Below are 12,814 nucleotides of genomic sequence, written 5' to 3'. Positions count from 1 at the left end.
TGTGTGTGTGTGTGTGTGAGTGTGGGGGGAGTAATCCGGGGTATCCGAGCCCCACGAGTCCTCAGGTCTGGCACACGAGCCAATCAATAAATAGGCCTCGGTCAAGCACGCTAGTACAAACAAGGAGCTGGGCCAACTGCAACTTCACAATTTTGTGTGTGTGTGTGTGTGTGTGTGTGTGTGTGTGTGTGTGTGTGTGTGTGTGTGTGTGTGTGTGTGTGTGTGTGTGTGTATGTGTGTGCATGTCAGAAAGTCATAGAGCGGCAATAACGGCAGACAGACAACTGTAAACCAATTTTCTTCCCCTAATTTATTCTCCTAATATCTCAAATTCTCTTTTCCTATTTTTTCCACCCTGCTTGCCATTCTCTCATTCTCTATCACTCGTGCTCCAGCCGCTGCTTCTCAAACCTTTTTTTGCTCTGGACAGCTTCTCTCCATCTTTAGCCAGCTCTCTCTCTGTGAAAAAAAATCTCAGTCACACTATGGCAAAAAAAAACGCTGACAACAAGATACATCAAAACAAAACCCAGAGTTATTCGAGAGCAAATAACTTCACGTCCGGTTTCCTGACTGTGTTTTGCGTTGCAAGGAGTTAAACGTGAGAGCCCCATGTAAAGTCAGATGACATAGTGTGGTCACAAAGGTATCAGAAAAGACTTTCAGTCGTGGTGGCTTTTTTTTCGATCCCTTTATGACCTAAAGGTCTACTTCAATAGATCCTTTCATAACATCTGGCAGTTTGAGCCAGTGAACATTTGCACAGTGGAGGTGGGGAACAAGCCAGGTGTCCCCTGGAGGGACAATTCCGCTGGTTATAAAGGAAAAACAACTGTTCGGATGGACAGCTCTTGGCACAGAGGGAATACACTGCACACTGAGCAGCTTTCAGTTTTCACTTTTGCATTGGCAAGGCACGAAAAACAAAAGCTGAAAGAGAGAGGTAAAAAAAAGAAAAAGAAATGCAGCAGTCCAAGTTAGTGCCAACTCTCTGGTTCCCCCCTTGATGTGTCTCACAAGGTAGTAAGGCCATCACTCAGGCATTCACCCCTAACGTTCCAAAGACAATAAAAACTCTGTGCCCTTCAAATCAAGACTTCAAATTCGCCTCCCAATCAAACACCACATCTAAAACCACAAAATTGCTATCAATTAAGGCTGCAAGGAATGTGCTGCACTCCAGAGCAAACAGTGAGCGAGCTTAATCACAACATCGCAGCGGTTGTCTCGACACTTAACCAGTACACACACACACACACCCACATACACAGATGCACAGACACACACACATACAAGTTTTAACGTTTTAATGTGAAGTCTTAACTCACCACTGACAGTCTATAAGACTTGGCTTGTTTGATTTGTTAGAGGGGAATGTCAGTACATCCTGTAAATTATCTAAAACACACACACACAGTCGTGTCTCCATTACTTTAAAGGACACTGCATTGACTTGCATTGATTTTCTGGAGACTTACTTTAACCTTAACCATAGTCACTAATGATCTAACCTCAACCTTTAACCTAACGTGTCTCTTCCTTAAGAATTTAATGATTTACATTATTGGGACTTTTGTCCCCATAAGGAACACATATCCCCATAATGTGACTGTTTAAATAGATGTAGGTCCCCACAACATGAGTAACACATGGACCACACACACACAATTATCTACTACACAAAATGTGGTGCCAGCGGGGAAAGACGTTGACATGTGCATGTTTTCCCATGCTGACAGAAAAATCACACCACCGTGCACCCTCAATCCATAACCTTCTGATATTTGCTTTCACAAGAAATCCTTCTCATATTTATAAATGTACAACTACAGAAAATAAACCGCGGCATCTGATGTGCACCAAATTTTAAAACCAAACACCGAGGAGGAAATGAATGTGTCTGACTGATACTCACTTGGATAGGGATCTCACGGTGGAGGTGTCTCCTCAAAGCTGAAACAATAATCCTGAAGACGGCGATATAGTGCATTGTTGTTTTACAGAATAGGAAGGTGGGGATATCAGGTTGCATAAGGGAAGCATGCAAATGGATGAGGGAACTGATTGTCCGTATAAGGACAAGTACATTACAACTTGGGTGTCATCGCTGTGCCATCATTACTGTCAAATTATAAGGAAGTTAATGATTATGTGTCTCGCCCATTGACTGTATATAAAGATGGCCAACATGTCTCCACTATCCAGAAATGAAGCCAAAATAACCTGGGTGTGGACCCTGCCATCTTGTGCCAATTAAAGGTTTTAACATAAAATAATCCTGGTGATGTTTTCCGTTGTGTGTTTCATCTAAATTGTATGACTTTTTGTTTTGTTTTGTTTGCCATAGAATACTTTATATTTTCATGAAGGGGGGGGTTCTTTCTGAATCTTTAAGTCATTTAGAGACAGAGTATGTGCAGCAGTGATTGTGGTGTAGAGTTCAACTGTCAATCACGACACCTTTATAGCATCAAACATCTAATTAAAAACCAAAGAATGCATCATGCATTAATGTGATAAGAACTACTGAAAAAGACATGGAGGGGGTCGAGTTTAGGACATATACTGCAGCCAGCCACCAGGGGCATGATCGAGACACTTTGGCATCACGTTTGGGAACCACTCTCATCGTCCATCGTTACAAATGTTGCCCCCTGGACATATATATAGGTGTGGGATTTATTAATGTGTTATCTTGTGTGATTATATTGCCCCCCAACATTATGTTTGGGTTATGTCCTTATTTTAATTGCTTTGTGTCAGTTTTCACAAGGGAAACACTCACCTGCTTCACCTGAAGTATCTGTAGGCCGATACTCATATATGCCAGGAGGAGACAGTGGAATGCAGCGACTGGGCTATAAATCTCTGTTTACAAGGAGGTCCAGTCGTAAAGAGTAAGACAGTCACGACAGCAGCAGAAGAAGTCGATATTCATCTGAGATTGTATTTGAAATTAACTTGAAGCAAAAAACACAGCATTGTATTCTACTGAGGAAAAAGCTACAAAACATCAAGAGGCAATCGAACTCTTCCTGTTGAGATGATTTATTTATACAGGAGGGGAGGTTGCCGACTGAACAGACCAATCAACGGCCTAACTCCAACATTAGACCTCACAAAAACATTTTTCAGTCCAAATCGAAATGGTACATAAAAAGAAATTAGCCTTCAACTGAAGACCACAGTGTAGAAAGCTGCACCACAACTCTAAATTACTGCAGTCAAATTGCCAGTTATTTCAACAGAATGAGCTGCTGATCCTTATGAGGAGAGACTGATGCAAGTTAAAGTTTCCTGTTTGCAGGCTTGGCTTAATGATGGAAACCCGACCAACCGATATCCCTGTATGTCTGCAAAACATTTTTCTATCATCACTCTCTGTAGGATGAAATGACCCTGGAGAAATTCTCCAGAGCAAAAATAAAACATAAATGTAAACCGAATGTTGAGACCATGTAGGCTTCCCAAGCAGCGGAGGTTTAAACTGATCCTTCTCTCTTCTCCTCTGTGGCAGAATAAAGAGTCAAATTAAAAGATTGCAATGTTATGAGGTGATGACCTGACTTAACAGGCCCATGAGTCCTCAGAGCGAGAGACAAGTGAAGCTAAGGTTACCAGGGAATGACATTAAGTTACACCAAGGGCCCAAACCCTTGGCTCCCACGAGAAGACTTAAATGATCCAGGCGGAATAATGGTAGCCTCCCACCGCCTCTGCAAACGACGCATGTGCTCCAGGCATGATTTACACCAAAGCCATTGTTTAAAAAGCTTTCTGGGCCACTATATAAAATGTTTTACCAGGACAGGGGTTTTACGACCTGCAGCTGAAAATCAACCACACGTCCCCATCACACCAAAACTAGAGGATTGAAATAAAGATGTAATTCCCCGACAATCAGCTAAAACCAATTTGAGCCAGATGGGAGGTGAAGTGCACAACGGCAACTCAAAGTTGGCTCTATTACATGAGCTTTGAAATACTCCCTACATATTTTCTCTTACTCTTTCAGCAGCACCATTAAAAAATCTCTTCTGTCTTATTTCTTTCTTTTTATCTCTTATTTCATTTGTTTCCACATGAGGCCAACTTTCCTGATTATTTACTATTATTCAGTACTTGATATAGAACAGAGGTCAATTGGAATATTGAGTCTTGCAAGCGATAGCAATATTTGGTTTCGGTATTTGGTGGTAATCTGAAGATGACAGATTTACGGAGCCATAAATACACCTACTGCAGATACTGCATCATGGTTAAGGTGGGACAGAGAACAGTGCTGCATTCAAGGCCATTTTAGGGATAAATAATGTGCTCGAGGGAAAGACTAACGCCAGTTTGGCCTCGAGTGGACCCATCTCTGCTGGCATGGAGTCCAGTAGACCCTCTGACTGCAACTCCCCAAACAGCTCTGCAGAGGAAGACATTCGTTCTGCTTGGATATTGGCCCCGGAACTTTGAACAGCATGAATGAAAACAAAATGATTTGTTGTTCATAGCATGCGCATAATAAGCTCAAGGCTGCACAGCGCAAAAACATCCAGCGAGGTTGGGTGGGTGACCTCACAATGCATTCATTTCATTTATTCATTCATGAAAGAATTTGCAGATTTATTTTACATCTGCTCTAAAAAAAAAAAGGAAAGAAATATGTATAGTATATGGTAAATGTTTTAAAGATGGGGTTGTTGAAATCCATTTCATGTCCCTATAGACATCAATAAATAATGTCACCAAAGAAATGTATTAAAGAATGACCATCATTTCATTCGGATGAACTCAAATGATTGGCTGGCATACCTGAACATATTGCTTGCATATTTTCAAAGTGTTGCCAGTGAGCCCACTGTCATGATAGTCGTCCTGTGAGACTGTACTGAAGTACAGTGGTGCTTGAAGGTATAAGCTCACATCAGCATGATTACTAATGTTTATACTTTGCATACAACTACAAAAGCTGCACTTGTGATGCAATATATATATAACTCATGGTACTCTTTATAGTGGCATTTTGAATAAGCCAGTTACCACAATCTGATCCCACCAGAGCCTCTAAAAGTCCACATGCAGCCCTTAGCACAGAGGACGAATGTGGCAGGTAATTAAGAACCAGCACTGACATTTACTGCTTCCTGAAACTGCGTTTATACATTCTCACAGCACCAAGCTTTTCCCACTAGCACATCCAGGAAAGCTCATATGTTTTAGCAGCTTTCAGGCTAACTCCATCAGGGTCCCACTCCACCAACACTCCCCCCAACTCCACCACGGCCACTGTGGCGTTTTAAGGAGGTTACGACAGGAGGGGATGGGCATAAATTAGCCGTGTAAAGCCGCTGGAGTCGGCTATACTGGCTTGCCAAGGTGGGCTGGAAGGAAACAGGGAGCGTGGGACCTGCATCCAGATCTGTGCAGATGCTGAAGCACCTCAGCTTATTTATGGACTCAAGCTTGACTGATCCCCTGATCACCATATTGCCATATCACCTGGATATCAGTGTACATGCCTTTTCCCAAACAATTCAGAATTTTCTGAAGACTCTGACTCAAATAATTAAATTTATTTTACTCAATAGTGGGTAACTTTCCCACTGCCCTGTATAGCATTTTATCTTGGTTCAGTATCGCTGGGGCTGTCACTATTTCTTCGAAAATACAAACATTCATTCAAACATAGGGGAAAGTTCATATTCAAACTGTAATAACCTGACCACAGATAAGCGGATCAACATCTAAAGTTCAACCTTGGTATTTGAATAGATTTGAAATAATTATGCAATACATCAAATTATTGACAACCTTACCAAGCAAGAAACCAGGAAACCACCTGAAGGTTTGTGAAAACTAACTCCAGAGTTAAGAACCTGCAAATACATCTGAGTGGTCACTTACATGCTGTTTAACTAATTCAAACATCATATATTATATATACTATATATGCTATAAAACAGCAGTTCCCTTCCAGAGCTGATATTGCTGTATGTTGGGTGGCAAGGACAACACATCTTCTCTCCCTCTTGTCCCATGAAACTAAACAGAGGACGTCACTGCTTAAGCTGGGGCTGTTCACATTCGACACGCATCCTGGCCCTTGTCATCCCTCCTTCCTGTCTGAGTGAATAATTTGTTTTGGTTTCCTTGTCCATTTCAAAATAAATTACTCTGATGTTACATGCATTGCTGTTCAACTGCTTTTGGGGAAGCATGGGTCGCGTTGTTGTAGCTCAGAAAGAATTATGCTCCCTCTAAGTGCAGCTTCTATCTGTTGAAAAGTCAGTGGCAGTAACAGTTATAATGTGGGAACAACAATCGATGAACATGAGTATCTGGAATGAACAGCTTGCTATGGTTTATCTGAGGCTACATCCACACTACTATTGTAGTCGTTTCAAATAGTTTCCTAGCATCTCCATTTCTGCCCGTCCAGATGTCCTACATTTTAGCATCTCTAAAACTCCGGAGCAGTGTGGACACCAGGCGTAACCGTAGGAGTTGATGCGTCTACAAACTCATCTCAAACCTCTTTCAGTGGGGACTCAGACTTTGGGACTCGACTGTATGTTTGAAGAAAAAAACACATCAGTGTTCACTTTAAACAGTGTTCTTTTCTCTTATATACTTCTAGTACAATACGTCTGAGCCCCGGGGATACACTGAGTTTGACAGGGACAACTCGTCACAACTCAAAGCTCAGAATTGGCAACACGTTGAAGAATGACTGAACAGCTCAGCCACTGTGACGGCAATCAAAGTTTGGATTACAACCAAATCCTTCCTCTTTGCCCTTATAGCAACTTAAAACAGGCTCTTCTTCACGTCACTGGACATTTTTTCTTCACTGAGAAGTTTGATAACGCAATCCTCCCCTTACTCCAAGTTAGTTAGGACCAGCAACAGTTGATGAACACAATCCCAGGACAGCTTGTTCCCCAGGCTGTCTGGGAAATGTTGAGTTATGACGGAAAAATAATGCAGCCACTTGCAGCAGCCATTTACAGTAATCAAAACTGTGAAACCAAATATTTTTGGCTGCAAAAACCTCCATCAGGATTGCAGAACTGTAAATATGACATGTGCGATCATGTCAGGATCCACAGCAGCTTATAAAATGACCAGTTACAAGAGGAAATTAGCGCCAAAAAGTTAATGAAAAACCACGGTTGGTGCTCAAAAACTTGGAAAATGTTGCAAACATTGAAAAGCAAACGGATCATTTGAGCGAAGAGACATAGTCGAACTGAGAGAACCTCAGGTCAGAGCTGTAAAGCAGAGGGGCGGACATGAAACAGGCTCTCTTGTTAACCTCGTTCATAATTGCGAAAACGAGACACAGCGGTTCCCCTGGCATCCTCTACGAGCACAGACACCGTGCAGCGACTCCAAATAAAAAGGCACCTGGTTTGTCTCAGTGGCTTATTAAGCGTGATGTGCGAGTGCCGAGCATTTACACTCAAAGCGAGCTGAATCTTTTCAGGGCGCAGGAAGACGTGTCTGATCCCCTGTGTGTGCTGCACGCAGCTTAGGTTTCAGTTTTTAACCCCAAAATTGAGTCACATCGGGACCATGTGTTTTTCATCGCCGAAAATGTATTGCGTGTTGTCTTTGGCTCCGAGACGATCACAGAAAGTGATAGTAATATGATAAAGGTGGTCGTAGGAGGCTTTAACCCTCGGAGCGTCCTCTGAAATCTGACATTTTTCACTCGGTTAAATGATGATGCAATAACGAGGAGAGCACAGGGGCGTGTGTGCTTCAGTTCCTTGTTATGACCTGCACCTGACCTACAAACATGGAAATGATTAAAGAAGAAATGGATGACACCTCCAGCACATTGTTCCAATTCCCTTTGACAAACACAGAAATTCACTGAATCTTTTACATGCACAGAATCTGATTTTCAGCTTAATACCTCTCAGGCTATTAGTCTCTGTTCTGACTATTGTTCAAATATGAAACACTCACTTCATGATTTGAGAAAAATGCCTCGAACCACAGTCGGTTATGCTCCTTGACAAATTATTCAGATTTCCCTGATCCCTGCCTGCACGTTGGAGGTCTCATAGAGAGGAAGCAAAATAATGACATTTTAATGATTATGATTAAGTGGAGACATGGGCCCCGATGAGGCTCAATAAGAAAATGACCTTTAGAAAGAATTTCAAGCATGTGTAGAAAAGATTTGGAATGTGTAAAAAATTGAAATTGTGTAAAATCACTCCACATTTTGAACTTAGCCCCACTGTGGTTTGTAAAATCAGCAGCAAAAAGATTTAATTTAATTCGATAGAGGGCACATAAGCTCTTGTGCACCTCTCTGTTAGAGTGCTGATGATCCTGTCACTTCAGCACACTTTGTCCTGCATCATCCACATTTCAGACAGTCGGCATGCCACGGTGCAGCTCTGCTATCGAGCATTCCTAACCCATATGCTCCTGTAATCAGCTGAGGATGCAACCATACAGCGAAAAGGCACAGGGAGCCCGAGGATCAAAGTATTAACACAATCTGAAAAGATAATGAAGTAATGCAGAGATGCAAACAGAGAAAGAGACAGATAGACACCCTGAAAGAGACGAAAGGGTGGGAAAGGAGCACATGACTCAGTTGAGCCACTTCCATTCCATTTCCCTCTGTCACACTGTCACTCCATCAAGTGGTATTTTCACTTTCCATCCCTCGTGTGTGAAACTCACTGGATTGCGTTTCTAAAGCTATAGAGCAGATCTATATGGAAAAGAGCACTCGCACGCCTGCAGAAATATCGCCCAAGGAACACGTATGGTTTTTCACCAAAGCCTCAAGATAAACACGAGTCAAAAGTGCCCATCTTTCCCGCCACATTTCCCACTCCTCTGGGAGACAAACAAGACGGGAGGCTGTTGTAGCAACGCAACACACCAAGCTGCAGGGAATTCACAGTCCAAGAAGTATGACCGCAAGATAATGGCAAAAGAAAAGAGCTGACATCATCGCTCTGGATGTAACCGTGATGATCGACGGTGCCAAGTGAATGCTGCGCACAGAGCAGTGTGGAGAAATCATTCATCTGTTTAAGAGATATTAGGTCTGTCCTCACAAAGTAGCGACATAATCTTAAGGTTATTTTGTTAACATGATTCACGTAACGTGCAAGTGGTGCTTAAAGATATAATATGTAACAATTCTTCATAAAGAATGTCTAAAAACAACTACACCTGTTATATATTTATTGTTTGTGTTCGTGCATTATCCAAAATGTTTCCAACAATATTCAAACCAAGAGAAGTCCACAATTTAACGAGATGTTACATTAGTCGCCTTTTAATTATGTCATATCCACTTTATCCGTAGCTTTGTCCATCTCTCCGATGATGGAAAATCACGATGCTAGCCAGTTAACCAATCCAGTGCTTGGACTCAAGCTTGGTCACTCGTAGCGATCAAGATTAATCATTGGGGTTTGCTGCGGGTTCTGTCGCCGAAAACCTCCCAGTAAAGCCCTGGGGAACCATGCGGACCAAGAAATGAGACAGAGGAAACGGTGGTGAAGACAACAACTCCCATGATCCCACGCTGCTTTACAATGTCATCAAATTAGGTATTTTCTTATTGTTTTCATTGAGGGACACCTAGTGGCCAAAATTACATCTGCAATCAATGTTTTTATTATAGTCTGGCTGGATTTTTCGGTGCTGTTGCTGATATTGATTTTAGGGAATAAAGCATTTCCGAAACCAATATATATCTTTTTAAAAAATGGCAATGATTTCTAAGATGTCGTTATCAAGCCCTTATGACAAATAAATGAAAATGTAAAGTTTAACCATAACCTGTTTGTAAATTATTATAAATAATAAAGAAAACCAAAATATATCGAGCTTGAATTAAGAATGTAAAATGTAAACATTAATGCTCATCTATTCTGCATAGTTTATTGTATAAAATAAATGTTTTTAAATGTGCGAACACTGATACCGATTATAAATCAGTCAGGCTCTTACCTTTATCCATGCCAACAGAAGTAACCAGAACAACTTTCAAATGACAAAGCACTGTCTGTGTGTGTGTTTATGTGTGTTTATGTGTGTTTATGTGTGTGTGTGTGTGTGTGTGTGTGTGTGTGTGTGTGTGTGTGTGTGTGTGTGTGTGTCATGTAATAAATCACTCATTAAAAAGTAAAAGCCAGAACTCCCACCTTAGGCTATGTTCCACTATAGCGCTGAAATTAAGAAATTACATCACATTTCTCTTTCACAGTTTACGAAACAAAATTACCCACTCGTGGAAAGCGATCTCATGTGTCATCCTCCTAACCTCCATTAAGGTTAGTGTCAAGTTTTTCAGGTGATGGAGAGGAAACATTTAGATGCATGGCTGGAGAGTAACTGCACAGGAAAAGAGCTGCGATGGATCAGTGCAACCCCATCCCCACATTAAAAAACCCTCTACCCTGTTTTCCCAAGAGCTTCGGGGCTTACAGCTGTCTAAACATGCTACTGTAGTGAACTCCCACTACAAGTGAGAAGAGGGGAGGCGAGGATGAAGATGTGTATGCATCTTTAGTCCTACGTAAATGTTTTAGTATAGATAAAACAGAGATTTAAGAAAACTCACCAAAGAACAGACAAAAACCAACACAACCCCAAAATCACACTGAAACAAATCAGACCGATTATCAACAGTCCCAACAACCACATTTGGTAACGGAAAAAAAATTATTAGAGATGCTGAACATGTGCACTGTAGGTATTCGACCACACTTTTTTATTCATCTTTTTTTGCAGCCTTTAAAGCTCAAGAGCGGCATCTTGTGTCCGCGTGACAACACTGCAAGTCATTTACAGGCTTATTCCTAAACAGCCTCCTCCATTCATTTCACGGGTGCGTCATCATAAGCTCGAAAACAAAAGAAGAGTCATGTAATGGCTGCAAAATGTGGCATATGAGATCTTGGGCTAATCTAACAGCCATTACAAGGAGGTCAGAGTCATAGAAATGTTTTCCAGCAATCAGTGAAACATTAAGTCATGACTTCTTGCAGCAGCAGCAGCAGGAGAATGGAGCACAATTCCCCAAGCTTCAAATATCAGCTGCAGCTCCAACTTGACCACCCCTACCCCCACCCCCCGGTCCCCTACGAAACATTCAGTCCATGCACAGAGTATACCTGCAGTATGATCAGTGTGTGGGCTGGTTTCAGCCTTCTCAAGTGGGCCAGAGGTTTACTCAAACTGAAAATAAGAGGGTGTTAAAATAAATCCTCTCTCCCACCCATGGACCCATAACAGACGGGGCTATATATCTCTCACACACACACACAACCAAACACACTGTATGTACAAATTTTAAATCACATAGCGGGTATAGACGAAACATATTTTCTCTTTCTGGTGTATCTTTATCAAATTCTTGCAAGAGAAGCAGCCAGTGTGTGTGTGTGGATGTGTGTGCGCGTGTGTTTGTGTGTGCGTGCCAGACAGGAGCCGCAGGCTGAGCTCATCTAGCAGGGCTTCACTCTACGCCTCCCTCTAATTGGTGTCTCTCTGCCTCGCGGAGACGTGCAATTGAGGGCAAAACAGCGCCAGGCTTTAAAATCGCTCTCCCTCATCCGCCGCGCTCCCTCCTTCCCTCCCTCCCTCCCTCACCTCCCATCACTCCATCATCGACGGCATCCCAGCGAGAGACAGAGAGGAGAGACGCTCCTCCGCCGTAGTCCAACTCCCCCTATCATTAACCCAGTGAGGTCATTCAGAAAAACTGATGCTGCTCATTTGCTTGTGGTTCAACCTGTAAAAACCAGAGGCGCCACAAATCATAACCCAACAGTACACAGCATATTCTTCACTTAGAGGAAATAAAACCGTGTCTAATATTTGCAGAGGTCAGTGGGAATAGGCTGAAAGAGATGTTTGTCCTCTTTTCTTAAATCTGTTCCAAGTTCTTCATTTCTAACTGATTGGAGATGTGCTCCCGCTTACTTCCTGCACAATATTAATTATTTCTTCAGTGATCAAATGATTGATGGCTTTATATTGTTGCCACAGATATTCACATTTGGCTCCACACTGATGCGAAGATTAATACCATAAATCACAGACAGACTCTCTTTACAGACACCCCGTATAACAACACAATGCAGACGTTTCATCAGGGGAGGGACAAAGGAAGAGTTGTCTTAAGTCAACTAACACCCTGGCTCCCGGCCCGTGGACCCCAGACAATGTTTTCATCACAGGACCTTCATCATTTGCGATGGGCTCATAAATCTGGACGCTTCGATACTCCGCTGGGTCACTTTCATTGGGAGTGTGGTCGGGATTCAGACATTTGCACGAACATAGTGAGCGAATGCGCGTCCTACAGCGCCAAATGCTACTCGAGCACTTACAGATAGAGGTTTTTTGATTGAAGTAAATAAAATAAAAAAGACAACTTAATAGGCAACAGCAAAGTGAAGCTTGTCAGGTGGAAAAGAAAAAAATAAACAAAACACTAAAATCCTGCTTCTTTAAAATGTTTCTGGCTTCAACTACTTCACATATTAGCTTCTTCAAACTCAGCGTATGGTGCATGCATCTGGGAAGCATCATCGGAATTAATCCCACGTTGCCGGATGAACAGAAAAAGTTTTTCCTCGATTCAGAGAACAGGCAGCGCTCACAATCAGCCCGAGAGCATTTTATAAAACTCAAGCATCTGCACCCAGGGGGCACGACCAATAATTGAGCTACAACTAGTCATACAAGTAAGAGGGTATAACATGCATGATTAGTGGAAGACGTCATTGAAAACATCGACATGTTTGCTTGTATATGTTTCCGGAGGGGAGAA

General features: G+C 42.1%; 1 protein-coding gene across 3 annotated transcripts in view; it reads right to left on the bottom strand.

The window, feature by feature from the left end:
* LOC109634956 (ADAMTS-like protein 1) overlaps positions 1-12,814 on the bottom strand; it is a 91,492-nt gene that overhangs the window by 35,674 nt on the left and 43,004 nt on the right. The gene's annotated exons all lie outside the window — the stretch shown is intronic.

This window comes from Paralichthys olivaceus, chromosome 22 (genome assembly GCF_024713975.1).
Source record: "Paralichthys olivaceus isolate ysfri-2021 chromosome 22, ASM2471397v2, whole genome shotgun sequence".
Taxonomy (NCBI): Eukaryota; Metazoa; Chordata; class Actinopteri; order Pleuronectiformes; family Paralichthyidae; genus Paralichthys; species Paralichthys olivaceus.
This window is presented reverse-complemented; position numbering and strand designations above follow the sequence as displayed.